The following is a 14,440-nucleotide window of genomic DNA, read 5'->3' as shown; positions in this document are numbered from 1 at the left end:
CCCTTCAACGCCATCATCGGTAGACCGGCCCTGTACCAGTTCATGGTCGTAGCCCATTACGGGTACCTGGTCCTGAAGATGCCTTCTCCGGCAGGCGTCCTCACCGTCCAGAGCGACCGGGCAGCTGCCGTCGTGGCAGTTGAAAAACTCCACGCGCTGGCAACAGGACTTGCCCCCGCAGCTGGCGCCCAGGGGTCCGACCCCTCATCCTCGCATGCCAAGGCCCACGCCAAGGCACCCAAGGTCCGTCCGTCTGATACGGATGATGTACCCGTGAATACCATCCAGGTCGGAGCGGAGACCTCCCAGACCACCCGCATCGGTGGGAATCTGGGAGAGAAATATGAAAGCGCGCTCAGCGCCTTCCTCCAGGCAAATGTCGACGTGTTCGCCTGGGAACCGTCACAGATGCCCGGGATCCCTAGGGAGGTGATTGAGCACCATCTGAAGATCCACCCTGATGCCTGGCCGGTCCGGCATAAGCCACGGAAGCAGTCCATCGAGCGGCAAAACTTCATCCGAGAAGAGGTCCGCAAGCTGCTCCAGGCTGGCTACATCGAGGAGGTCTACCATCCAGTGTGGTTGGCCAATCCGGTCGTGGTCCCGAAGGCAAACGGGAAGTTTCGGATGTGCATCGACTACACCAATCTCAATAAGGCATGTCCAAAAGCCCCTTATCCACTTCCGCGAATAGATCAGATTGTAGACTCCACCTCCGGGTGTGATTTGCTGTCCTTCATAGATGCCTATTCTGGTTTTCACCAAATCAAAATGGCTAGGGATGATAGGAAGCATGCTGCTTTTGTAACAGTGGATGGTCTTTATTGTTATATAGTGATGCCTTATGGATTGCTTAATGCTCTACCCACTTTCGCTGGAGCAATGTACATCAGTTTAGGTGATTTGGTTAGAGATATAGTTGAGGTGTATGTTGATGACATCGTTGTCAAGACTAGAGAATCAAATTCCCTCCTACAAAATTTAGCTCAAGTCTTTGACAAGCTACGTGCAACCTCCACCAAGCTTAACCTCGAGAAATGCGTCTTTGGCGTGTCGGCGGGAAAGCTCCTTAGTTTCCTGGTCTCCCACCGGGGGATCGAGGCCAACCTGGATAAGGTCCGGGCAATCGAGGCAATGAGACCCCCTGCGCGCCTCAAAGATGTGCAGAGGTTGACGGGGTCCCTTGTAGCCCTCAGCCGCTTCATTTCGAGGCTGGCAGAGAGGGCACTTCCCTTCTTCAAGCTGATCAGGAGGGTCTGGTCCATTGACATGGACTGAAGAGGCAGAATGAGCCTTCTAGGAGATGAAGCAGTACCTCACCTCCTTGCCGGTCCTGGTCGCACCGGACCCAGGTGAGACACTGTTTCTTTACCTTGCAGCGACGGCCGAAGTGATCAGCATGGTGCTGGTCACAGAGAGGTCCGAGCATCTTCCGCAGGGGCCCCTGTGGATCCCCCCTGTAGGAGAAGGAGGTCCGGCCTCCACAAGTCTAACAACCAGCCCTACTTCGGAGGGTCCGGCCGGGTCCCGACCTGGGGAAGCACCTAGCGACCTGGGGTCCGGCGAGTCCCCAGCACAAACAGAAGGATCCAGTCCAGCTGGCAGAGTCAGGACTATCCAGAAGCCGGTCTACTACGTCAGCGAGGTCCTTCATGAGGCAAAGGCCAGGTATCCTTAGACGCATAAGCTCCTTTATGCCATACTCGTTGCGTCCAGGAAACTCCATCACTATTTCCAGGCCCACAAGTGGTGGTGACCTCCTACCCTTTGAGGGCCATCCTCCACAATTCCAACGCCACAGGCAACATCGCTGTGACGCCCTGAAAATTTCCCAAATTAAATTACGCGCTAAGATAATTTTGTTCGAAACCTTTTCGTCGTCAAAGCTCGATCAACCCTAAACCCTGACCCTCTCTCGGATTTGCCGCCATATCAGTACCCTCTTTTCCTCGTCGCCGTCCCATCCCGCACCGCTCGGCGGTCTGTCGACCACGCGCGACCACCGTCCTGCGATCAGCGCCGACGCGATCCCTTTTCCCCTCGCGCAGCGTGCGAAAGTTATGCGCGCAGCCGCGGTCGCCGCCGCAAAGATCGCCGACGCGCGCCATCTTTTCCTTCCCTTTTTACCTCTTTTCTTTTTCCTCCTCTTTTCTTTTTCCTTCCCCTTTTCTTTTTCCTTCTCTCCCTTTTCTTCCTTTTCCCTCCTCCTCCTTTCTCCTCCCTGTTCCTCCCTTCTCCCTCTGCTCCCGAACGCCACACGGCCGCGCGCTTGCCGTGCCGCGCGCACGCGCTCGCCCCGCGTGCCCCGCGTGCCCGTGCGCCGCGCCGTGCCGCCCGTCGCTCGCACCACGCCCCTGGCCCGCGCTTCGCCGCGCCGTGCGCGCACGCACGCGCACTCCCCCGCGTGTGGCCGCGCCGCCCGTCGCCGCCGCCGCGTGCGCTGCCGCTCCCCCGCCCCGCTGTGCCGCTGGGCCGCCCGCCTCGGCGCCCGAGCCCGCGTTCGCCAGTGCGCAGGCCCGCGTGCGCGCCCCGCTTTCACCGCCGACCGCTCCTGTGCGCGCCCACGCGCGGCACTGCTGGCCGCACCCTCCGCCGTTCGGCTACACCAAGCCACCGCGCCGCTCGCCGCTCGCCCGAGACGTCCCATCCCCTGGCACCCACCTCGCCACCCGTGCGCCGCTCTGTGACGACCACAAGCGGCCGGAGCACCATTTATGGCGCCCCACGATGCTCGCCGGCCTCCATTGCCGCGCCCCGACCTCCACCGCCTCGAGCGCCTATAAAAGGGGCCGAAGAGCACCCCCGGCACCCCCACAACCCGCAGCGCCACCTCGCCCCTCCCCTCCTAGCCCTCAACGCCGCCACGCCGAGCCGCCTAGCGCCGCCGCCGCCTGCTCCCGTGGGCACGCCTCCTCGCTCCGTCCCGGTTCAAGGTGAGGCCGGGGATGGAATCCCCTCGCCTCCCCCTCCCTTTTCCCCCAACCCCCGGGTCGCCGTCGAGCCCTGGCCGCCGGGATTTGGCCGGCGCAGGAGCCCTGCCCCCCCTCCTCTGTTCCCCGTGGGGAGAGGAGGAAGAAGGGGCAGATTTGCCCTTAGGCCCCTCCCTTCCCTTCTATCTAGTTAAAGGCCCCTCCACCCTTTTGACCCCTTTGCAAAAAGAACCTTTTCCTTTTGCCATTTCCCAAACTAGACCCCTCCACTATATAAACTCATTCCCAAATAGGCCCCCCACACTTCCTATTGTGACCCTAATGTTTCTAGGATTCACAAATAGGTCCTTTTCTTTTCCAGAAAGTGACGAATGAGCCCCTAGACCCCTGTTTAACCACCCGAACCCTCTTTAACTCGTCATTTTATGCGCCAAACGACCTCCGATCGACCCGAAACTTTACCACGCCCTTTTTAGTATAGTTCCGACCATGCCATTAAGAAACCACCCAAAAATATTAACCCTATCTCCATAACTAAATTATTTCCGATTCAAGCTTAACGATAAAAGCTTTTAGTTCGTTCGCTTGATTGTATGCCTGTTTGTTTGCGTCGTAGGACACGGAGTGAACGAGGAAGGTCCCGACCGTGACCAAGCGAATGAGGACCAGTTCTACGACCCCGAACCCGACGGACAGTGCTTCAATCAGGACCTCCCGCAAGGGTTTGATGATGGCAAGTTCAATCCCGCCTTTTGATGCATGTTTCTGTCCTAGTTTTTATAAACACAACCCAGTGGCCTGTTTTATAAAATTGCATGGTTTTGCTTGCTGAAAACACGGTAGGATAGCCACCCTTGTTTGTGATAGCCATACCTTGACCACCTGGTTTTATAAACAAAATGTGTGTGTGTGGGAAGGGATAAAATGTGGTTTTGAAAGACGAGTTAGACGGGATGGATGGCATTTCTGTGTGAATTGCCGTTGGTGTGCTCGTACCTATGTGGTTGAGCGAGGAAGGGAGATATTCATCTTGTCACCCTTAAGGACCGAGTTGATGTGTCATCTCACCTAGCTTCCTGTCGTGCAAACCACTTGACCGTTGTATGGGCAACGGCTTAGCATAAATCCCACTAGTTAGTCTGGTAGCCATCAGGAGAGCTGAGAGCAATGGGTGATCAAGGAGAAGGGATAAGCTCTGTGTGACTTATGCCCCGGTTAAACCTCGGAGATAGGTCGAATGACCCCTTGATGGATCCCGTGGTGGCTAGTCAGGTCTAGCTAAGGTGGGTAATGGCTTTGTTGGGATCTGCACCGACACTAAGGTGATCGTGCTGTGGTACCCCACCTGTGGGTAAAGTTGCACACCTCTGCAGAGTTAAAATCTATTCGAATAGCCGTGCCCACGGTATTGGGCAAGTTATGGTGTGGTCACATAACTAGTGTTTCCCCTCCGGGAATGGTTGGGCTGGTATGAGTTGTTTGGAAAGTGTCCGACAGTTGTGCCGTGTGCTACGGCGGACGGGAGTCCAGTAGCGGTTTAAAACTTGGATCCTGTGTGGATCAACATCGTGTACTCTTGGGTACCAGAAAACCCGTTTTGGAAATGTTTTTAAACTAACCCTTGCATACAATTGAGTTTTCCGCAACTGAACCATACCTTATCCTTGGATTGTCCTGTGCATTGATTTCTGTTATACCCCCTCCGTGGGTGTGATTGGACTTGCTGAGTACGTTTGTACTCACCCCATTCTTACTTTTACAGTTGAAGACCCAGACTACGTCCCCGAAGACATCGAGTAGGGTTTCGTCCTGCACCCAGTCTTGCCTGTGGTTAAGGCCACCGTTGGAGTTCCGCATGGCGCAAGACTCTAATGACCCTCTTTTCGTAGTTAGTGTAATGGTGTGGGTTTTAGTTGTAATCCTCGCGATAGTGGCGCTTCACTGCCCATTACCGCGCAGAGTTGTACGGTGATGTACCATCTGATGTAATAAAAGTGTTATCAGCCTCCTGGGACTGATAAAGCAACACTTTTAAGTCTTCCCTGATGGGGGGACGCTTCAGGTGGTATCAAAGCCGTAGGCTGGCCGTAGGACGTGACCCTAGAAGCGAGACCCATTATCAGGCCTAGGACTTGTTCTGACCTAGCCCTTTTCCTGCACAGACACTCACCATCGATCTTTGCCCTGTTGCAGATGGCTGACAATGGATGGGTTGACGGAGTCTGCCACGCAGAGCCCGGTCTTCCTAAGTTATTAATACTCAGCCTGGAACGCATCGGAGTCATGGAGCCACCGGAGTATGCCTATCGAGAATACACCTCCAAGGGCATCCTTCGGTGCGACATGATGGTCTTTGTGGGAAAGAGCACTCGCTACCCTGATGTAGACCCCTGGTTCATCTCCACCTCTGGCTTTCGCTTCCATGACACCTACCGAAAGGCCGCCCACAAAGCCCTGCGACGACTGCGTGTGATCTAGAAGCACCACCTTCAGCGGACCCCTAAGGGATTTTACCCACCTACTGAAGGAAGAGGACGCACTTGGATCGCCCGGATGAGAGGACTCGGAAGAGAAGAAGAGGACCTAGAAGATACGGTCTCCCACCTATCCATCTACCTTACCGGCCTGGATGCACTCTACCGCGAGCAGGCGGCACAACTGAAACAGCTAATCCATGGGGTAGAAAAGGCAACCCAGGAACTGGAAGAACAACGGATAAGAGCCGCACGCGCCGAGTATTCCTTAGCCGCTCTCCAAGCCCAAATGCAAGAGAACGAAAACCGCAGAGGAATAGGAGGATGGATAGAGGAAGAAGAGGAACCCGAGGAGACCCATTGGGATAAAGGTACTCAGACCAAAGACGAGGTGATGTGCCTCCCAATAAAGAAGCGCCCTATCAGAGTCGAGGAAGAATCCCCATGATAGGAGTAGCACTTCATGCCAGAACCCCACCCTAATAACCACGTGTCCATGAAAACTGTACCCCCATGTTGCAATAATAAATGTTATCTACTCCCTTTTGTACCTACGCTAGACTGTTTACCCTGTCCTTGTTTCAGATGGCTGAGGAAGGATGGACCCAGGGCGATTGCCAAGCTGCACCTGGCTTTCCCAGCCTTTTGATCAACACCCTGGAAAGCCTTGGCGTTATGGAACGCCCAAGGTACTACAGCAGAGAGTACGAACACCATGGTACCCTCCGCTGCAGGGTGATCCTAGTCATCGCCAGGAGCAACCGCTACCCCGACATCCAGCCCTGGCGAGTGACTGCCACAGGGTTTAGACACCAAGACACCTACCCCTTGACCGTTAGAAAAGCACTCCGTTATTTATGCCGGATTTTTGAAGGACACCTCGCCGCCACACCAGTAAGGTTCTTTCCGCCGGCCATCAGAACCCCAGTTTGGGAAGCACGCATGAGAAGCCTGGAGCGTCGTCGCCAGGAAGAAGGCCCTCTGTACCAAGTGGCTACTTATCTAGCCGCCTTGGATCAACTCTTCGACGAACAAGCCAACCTTCTGAGGGAGCAAACCCATCGGGCCGAGCAAGCAGAGCTCGCAGTGAGACTGCAGCAGATCCGAACAGCCCAAGCCGAGGCAAAAGCCGCAGCCGCGGTCAGCAGCGAAGCAGTCGCCCAAGAGAGCCTCAGGCAGGCCCGAGACCGGCGTATGCTAGAGTGGACCCGAAGTGGAACACCAGTCCCGGCAATTGGAGAAGACCATGTTTTACTCGGGACGCCCGTCATAGGATGGGGAACACTCTTTGGAAACACACAAGCCCCGCCCGAGAACCCTGAGAGTTCTGCTGCCGCCATTGAAAGGGATGCTGCAGCGCAACCCTTGACAGATGGGAATCTGGAGAACGGCGAGCAGGGATTGCTCACACTCCCCGCCCCAGAAGAAGACACGCCCCGCGAGTAAAATAACCGATGCCACCCTAGCAATATGTCCCCAGCCGCTTTTGTCGTGCCTGACCCCGGACGAGTAGTACGAGACTTAGCCTTACCCCCAAGCTGTACCCCCTTGCATTAATGAAGTTGTTTGTGCTTGTTGTTTGTGATGTTGTGTGCTGGTTGTTGTGTGCTGCTTGTTTATACGACTACTGGCAGGAGGTAGATTCTGCCTTATATACGAATTAAACAACTTAAACATCATATAATCGTAACCCCACTCTACCCATCAACAGATGGCTCCCCGAAGCGTCGCAAGGGCCTCCCGTAGCCGGAACCCTGCAGCCACTGGTGCCGAACCGCAGCCTGTTGGACAAAATTTGCAGGGAGAATAGGAAGTAAGCCAGAACCGAGGAGAAAATCAAGGACGAGAGCAACTACCACCACCCCCACCCCTCGGAGACCTGGCACAAATAATCCACAACCAGACCCTCATACTGGAAACACTGGCCAACGCCCTCGTTAACCGGCAACCAAGAGGGCAGAACATGAATGACAAGCTGACAGCCTTTCTGAGGACCAAGCCACCCACCTTTGCCGGATCCTGCAACCCTTTGGATGCAGACGACTGGTTACGAGTAATTCAGAGGAAACTCGAACCGTTCGAATGCCAGGACCGAGACAAAGTCCTTCTGGCAGCCCACCAACTCACTGGAACAGCATTATTCTGGTGGGAAAATTATTGTGCCGCAGCCGAAGATGCCTCTACCATCACTTGGGAGGAGTTCGTGAAGGAGTTCCGCCGCTATCACATCCCTTCGGCGACCATGAAACGCAAGGTGGATGAATTCCGTGCACTGCAGCAGGGAAGCATGACGGTGGAAGAGTACACTCACCGGTTCATCGAGTTGGCCCGATACGCACCGGAGGAAGTGAACGACGATGACAAGAAACAAGACATGTTCAAGAAGAGGCTAAACCCAGAACTCCGGACCTTGCTTACCCCTCAGATCTACCCTGACTTCAATACCCTGATGAACAAGGCCATCCTTACGGAAAGGGCCAAAGCCGAAGAGAGGAAGGACAACAAACGCAAATTCCTGGAAAGTAAGGCCAGCCAACAGGACCGTTTCCAAAAGCCGAGAAACTTCAGCTATACTGCACCAAGATCTCAGGCCCCAATGCAGTATAGAACTCAGTCCCAAGTGACAGGACCACGGGCCCCTGACACACAGCCTAGGGGCCAGAGTACCATGAAGGCCCCGCAGAGTAATGCCAGCCTAGTCGCATCCGACAACACCAATGTTAGGGCCTGTTTCAACTGCCGTGAGACAGGGCATTTCATTGCCAATTGCCCTTATGCCAAGAATAAGCCGGCCACATCAGCCTTCTCCAACACGGTGAACGGACCCAGACCAGCCCTGACCGGCGCCAACCGAGTGCCCATCCGCAACAATGACAACAGTCAGCAGACGAAGCAGTCCCAGCAATCATTTGGACGAGGCCGCGTCAATCACATCGACGCGCAGGAAGCTCAAGGAGCTCAGGGCGTAGTACTCGGCGAGTACCTAGTCAACTCAGCTCTGGCAACAGTATTATTTGATTCTGGAGCATCGCACTCGTTCATATCCTCAAATTTTGTGGAACAACACCGAATACCTACAGTACTACTGAAAACGCCCCTATTAACCCGGACGCCTGGAGGCGACATCAAATGTCAACTAGGTTGTCTACGGGTAAGGATCAATTTAAGTGGGGTAGAATTTCTCGCAGATTTGGTAGTACTTAAGTCTAGGGGGATAGATGTGATCCTTGGAATGGACTGGTTGAGCCGACACAATGGCCTCATAGGCTGTGCTGACAAAGTGGTACACTTAACAAACCCCGAAGGAGTACGAGTAACCTGCCATACCCAGGAAAGTGGACCTAGCCCAATGGTGTTTAGCTTGGAAGCCAAGTCCTTAGAAGAGGTCCCGGTAGTAAACGAATACCCAGATGTCTTCCCCGAAGAACTTCCCGGTATGCCGCCGGACAGGGATATAGAATTCGTCATTGACCTTATCCCCGGGACCTCCCCTATCGCCAAGAGACCCTACAGGATGGCAGCCTCTGAGCTGACGGAGTTAAAGAAGCAATTAGAAGAACTGCAATGAATTGGCTTCATCAGACCAAGCTCGTCCCCATGGGGAGCCCCAGTCCTGTTTGTCAAGAAGAAAGATGGGAGTATGAGGTTGTGCGTAGATTACCGAGCGCTGAACGAGGTTACCATTAAGAATAAGTACCCCCTTCCCAGGATTGATGACCTTTTCGATCAGCTAAAAGGAGCCAAGTACTTTTCCAAGATCGATCTAAGGTCAGGATATTTTCAGCTCAAGATTAGGGAAAGTGACATCCCTAAGACGGCTTTTGTCACCCACTACGGGCAGTTTGAGTTCACCGTAATGTCCTTCGGACTAACCAATGCCCCTGCCTATTTTATGAACCTCATGAACAAAGTATTTATGGACGAGCTGGATAAGTTTGTCGTAGTCTTTATCGACAACATACTTATCTACTCCAAGAGTATTCAGGAATATGAGCAACATCTGCGGGTAGTATTGGAAAAGCTGAGGACACATAGACTATATGCCAAGTTTAGCAAGTGCGAATTCTGGCTGGAGAGAGTAGCTTTCCTTGGTCACATTCTGACCGCAGAAGGCGTAGCAGTGGACCCAGAAAAGGTCGAAGCAGTTTCCAACTGGCAGCGACCGACTAATGTTAGTGAAATCAGAAGTTTTCTTGGATTAGCTGGGTACTATCGGAGATTTATTGAGGGATTCTCTAAGATAGCCCGACCCATGACGGAACTTCTTAAGAAGGAAAAGAAGTTCGCCTGGACAGAATCTTGTGAAAGAAGTTTTCAAGAATTGAAGCAAAGGTTGACAACGCCCCAGTGCTGACTCTACCGGACATTCATCGGGACTTTGTCATTTATTGTGACGCATCCCGACAAGGATTAGGGTGTGTGCTGATGCAAGACGGGAAAGTCATTGCATATGCTTCCCGCCAACTCAGGACTCATGAGCAGAATTATCCGACCCATGATTTGGAATTGGCAGCCGTAGTGCATGCCCTTAAGATTTGGAGACACTACCTGATTGGAAATAAGTGTGAGGTTTACACCGACCACAAGAGTCTGAAGTATATCTTCACCCAGCCGGATTTAAACCTAAGGCAAAGAAGATGGTTGGAGTTGGTCAAGGACTACAATTTGGAAATTCAGTATCACCCCGGGAAAGCAAACGTAGTAGCCGATGCCTTAAGTCAAAAATCCTATGGGCCCAAAAATGACCATCTGCGCGAGGAAATGGCACGATTAAATGTGCACATGGTTCCTCGAGGTTCCAGCCAAGTGCTAAACATCCAATCAACACTAGAGGATAGGATTAGAGAGGCCCAAAGCTCGGATCAGGAGTTAATGAAGATCCGCAAACAAACTGGGGAAAACAAAGCACCGGGCTTCAGAGTTGACGATAAGGGAACGTTAAGGTACGAGGATAGGATCTGTGTACCCCAGAATGGAGATTTCAGGCAGACAATCATGGACGAAGCCCATAACTCGGCCTACTCCATCCACCCAGGATCCACCAAAATGTATATGGACATAAGGCAAAAATATTGGTGGAATGGAATGAAGGCGGATATTGCACAATTTGTGGTTCATTGTGATACTTGTCAAAGAATCAAGGCCGAACATCAAAAGCCAGCAGGACTATTGCAACCTCTACCCATTCCGGTTTGGAAATGGGATGAGATAGGAATGGACTTTGTAGTGGATCTACCTAAAACACAGAAGGGACACTATTCCATATGGGTAATAGTGGATCGATTCACTAAATCGGCACATTTCATACCCGTACGAACTAATTACGGTGGAGAAAAGCTGGCAAAACTTTATATTGAAAACATAGTAAAGTTATATGGAGTGCCTAGCAGAATTGTATCAGATAGAGGAACCTAATTCACCTCTAGGTTTTGGAAAAGCTTGCATCAAGCCATGAGCACCAAGTTAGATTTCAGCTCCGCATATCACCCCCAGACGGATGGTCAAACCGAAAGGGTAAACCAGATTATGGAAGATATGCTGAGAGCATGCGTCCTGACCTATGGAAAGGATTGGGAGCAGAGTCTGACTTATGCAGAATTCTCGTACAACAATAGTTACCAAGCCAGCTTAGACATGTCACCATTCGAAGCCCTCTATGGAAGAAAGTGTAAAACTCCCCTAATGTGGTCGGAGGTTGGAGAACGTGCCCTAGTAGGACCCGCGCTCATAAAAGAAGCAGAAGAAAAAGTAGCGGAGTTCCGCAAGAAATTGAAAGCAGCTCAGTCGTGACAAAAGAGCTACGCAGACAAGAAGAGGCGGGAAATAAGTTTCAACCCAGGAGATTTTGTTTATCTTAAGGTCTCACCTATTCGCGAGACCTGAAGGTTTCAAGTACAAGGAAAGCTAGCCCCTTGGTACATCGGACCGTACCGGGTTCTGAAGAGAGTCGGAGCCGTAGCATATCGACTGCAGTTACCAGAAGAAATGTCGGATATACACCCAGTATTTCATGTCTCGCAATTAAGAAGATGTTTTAAAGTACCCGAGGAAAAACACGTGCCGGTGGAAACAATAGATCTACAGCCGGATCTGCGATACCAGGAAGTACCGGTCAAAATTTTGGACACCGTCACTAGGAGGACAAGGAACTCCGAACTACGGATATGCAGGGTTCAATGGAGCAGACACGGAGTAGAAGAAGCAACGTGGGAACGTGAGGAGGCTCTAAAGAAGGAGTTTCCCCATCTGTTTAGGAGCCAGTCGAATCTCGAGGACGAGATTCCTTTTAAGTGGGGTAGGTTTGTGACGCCCTGAAAATTTCCCAAATTAAATTACGCGCTAAGATAATTTTGTTCGAAACCTTTTTGTCGTCAAAGCTCGATCAACCCTAAACCCTGACCCTCTCTCGGATTTGCCGCCATATCAGTACCCTCTTTTCCTCGTCGCCGTCCCATCCCGCACCGCTCGGCGGTCTGTCGACCACGCGCGACCACCGTCCTGCGATCAGCGCCGACGCGACCCCTTTTCCCCTCGCGCAGCGTGCGAAGGTTATGCGCGCAGCCACAGTCGCCGCCGCAAAGATCGCCGACGCGCGCCATCTTTTCCTTCCCTTTTTACCTTCCCCTTTTCTTTTTCCTTCTCTCCCTTTTCTTCCTTTTCCCTCCTCCTCCTTTCTCCTCCCTGTTCCTCCCTTCTCCCTCTGCTCCCGAACGCCCCACGGCCGCGCGCTTGCCGTGCCGCGCGCACGCGATCGCCCCGCGTGCCCCTCGTGGCCGTGCGCCGCGCCGTGCCCCCGTCGCTCGCACCACGCCCTGGCCCGTGCTTCGCCGCGCCGTGCGCGCACGCGCGCGCAATCCCCCGCGCGTGGCCGCTCCGCCGCCGCGCCACCCGTCGCCACCGCCACGCGCCGCTGCCGCTCCCCCGCCCCGCTGTGCCGCTGGGCCGCCCGCCTCGGCGCCCGAGCCCATGTCCGCCAACGCGCAGGCCTGCGTGCGCGCCCCGCTTTCACCGCCGACCGCTCCTGTGCGCACCCACGCGCGGCGCTTCTGGCCGCACCCTCCGCCATTCGGCTACACCAAGCCACCGCGCCGCTCGCCGCTCGCCCGAGACGTCCCATCCCCTGGCACCCACCTCGCCACCCATGCGCCGCTCCACGACGACCACAAGCGGCCGGAGCACCATTTATGGCGCCCCACGATGCTCGCCGGCCTCCATTGCCGCGCCCCGACCTCCACCGCCTCGAGCGCTTATAAAAGGGGCCGAAGAGCACCCCCGGCACCCCCACAACCCGCAGCGCCACCTAGCCCCTCCCCTCCTAGCCCTCAACGCCGCCACGCCGAGCCGCCTAGCAACGCCGCCGCCTGCTCCCGTGGGCACGCCTCCTCGCTCCGTCCCGATTCAAGGTGAGGCCGGGGATGGAATCCCCTCGCCTCCCCCTCCCTTTTCCCCCAACCCCCGGGTCGCCGTCGAGCCCGGGCCGCCGGGATTTGGCCGGCGCAGGAGCCCTGCCCCCCCTCCTCTGTTCCCCGTGGGGAGAGGAGGAAGAAGGGGCAGATTTGCCCTTAGGCCCCTCCCTTCCCTTCTATCTAGTTAAAGGCCCCTCCACCCTTTTGACCCCTTTGCAAAAAGAACCTTTTCCTTTTGCCATTTCCCAAACTAGACCCCTCCACTATATAAACTCATTCCCAAATAGGCCCCCCACACTTCCTATTGTGACCCTAATGTTTCTAGGATTCACAAATAGGTCCTTTTCTTTTCCAGAAAGTGACGAATGAGCCCCTAGACCCCTGTTTAACCACCCGAACCCTCTTTAACTCGTCATTTTATGCGCCAAACGACCTCCGATCAACCCGAAACTTTACCACGCCCTTTTTAGTATAGTTCCGACCATGCCATTAAGAAACCACCCAAAAATATTAGGGAAAATTCCCTGGAAGGCCCTGAAGCAAATGACGCTTCCTTCTATGGCCTTGGAAAACTGAGACGCTCTTCTATGGCCTTCTTTCTATTTTCGTGCTCTTCTATAGCCCTCCCGTTACATCTGTTAGGGCAATCCGTTAGGTTTTGAGGGTTGCGGTGAGGAGCCAAAAATCTTGGACCGAAATACCCCTCCCACTCCCCCACACACAGCCCCGATCCCCTTGTCCTCTCCTCCAGGCGCGCGCGGAGGAGGATCTGCCCAGCTCCGGCGGCCAGGGGCGCGGCGCGCGGAGGGACCTGCGGCCAGGGGCGCGGCTCGCGGAGGGGCCGGCGGCCAGGGGCGCGGCGCGGAGGGGCGGCACGGAGGGCGGGCGCGGAGGGGCGGCGCGGAGGGCGGGCGCGGAGGGCCGGCGCGCGGAGGGGGGGCGCGGAGGGGCGGCGCGGAGGGCGGGCGCGGAGGGCCGGCGCGCGGAGGGGGCACGGAGGGGCGGTGCGCGGGAGGGGGGGCGCCCAGGGGCGGCGCGCGGGAGGGGGGGCGCGGAGGTGCGGCGCGCAGGGGGGGGGTGGGAGGGGGGGCGCCCAGGGGCGGCGCGCGGGAGGGGAGGCGCGGCGCGCGGGAGGGGGGGCGCGGAGGCGCGGCGCGCAGGGGGGCGCGCGGGAGGGGGGGGCGCCCAGGGGCGGCGCGCGGGAGGGGGGGCGCGGAGGCGCGGCGCGCAGGGGGGCGCGCGGGAGGGGGGGCGCCCAGGGGCGGCGCGCGGGAGGGGAGGCGCGGCGCGCGGGAGGGGGGGCGCGGAGGCGCGGCGCGCGGAGGCGGGGCGCGGAGGGCCGGCGCGCAGGGGCGGCGCGCGGAGGGCAGGGGCGGCGCGCGGAGGGCGGGCGCGGCGCGCGGAGGGGCAGCGCGGCGCGCGGAGGGCCGGCGCGGAGGGGCGGCGCGCGGAGGGGGGGTGCGGAGGGGCCGGCGCGCGGAGGGGGGTGCGGGGGCGCGGCACGCTTTGGAAGTACTGAGCTTGCACGTATTCTGCTGGAAGGTAATTTAGGATCTCATTAATCTTGATGTCAGAGTTAATCAGTGTGTTTAGAAAAATAGTAAATAGATTATTTACCTAGTTTTTTCTT

The sequence above is a fragment of the Panicum hallii genome, chromosome 8 (assembly GCF_002211085.1).
Source record: "Panicum hallii strain FIL2 chromosome 8, PHallii_v3.1, whole genome shotgun sequence".
Taxonomy (NCBI): Eukaryota; Viridiplantae; Streptophyta; class Magnoliopsida; order Poales; family Poaceae; genus Panicum; species Panicum hallii.
The sequence above is the reverse complement of the archived record's forward strand: the minus strand, read 5'-3'. Positions refer to the sequence as shown.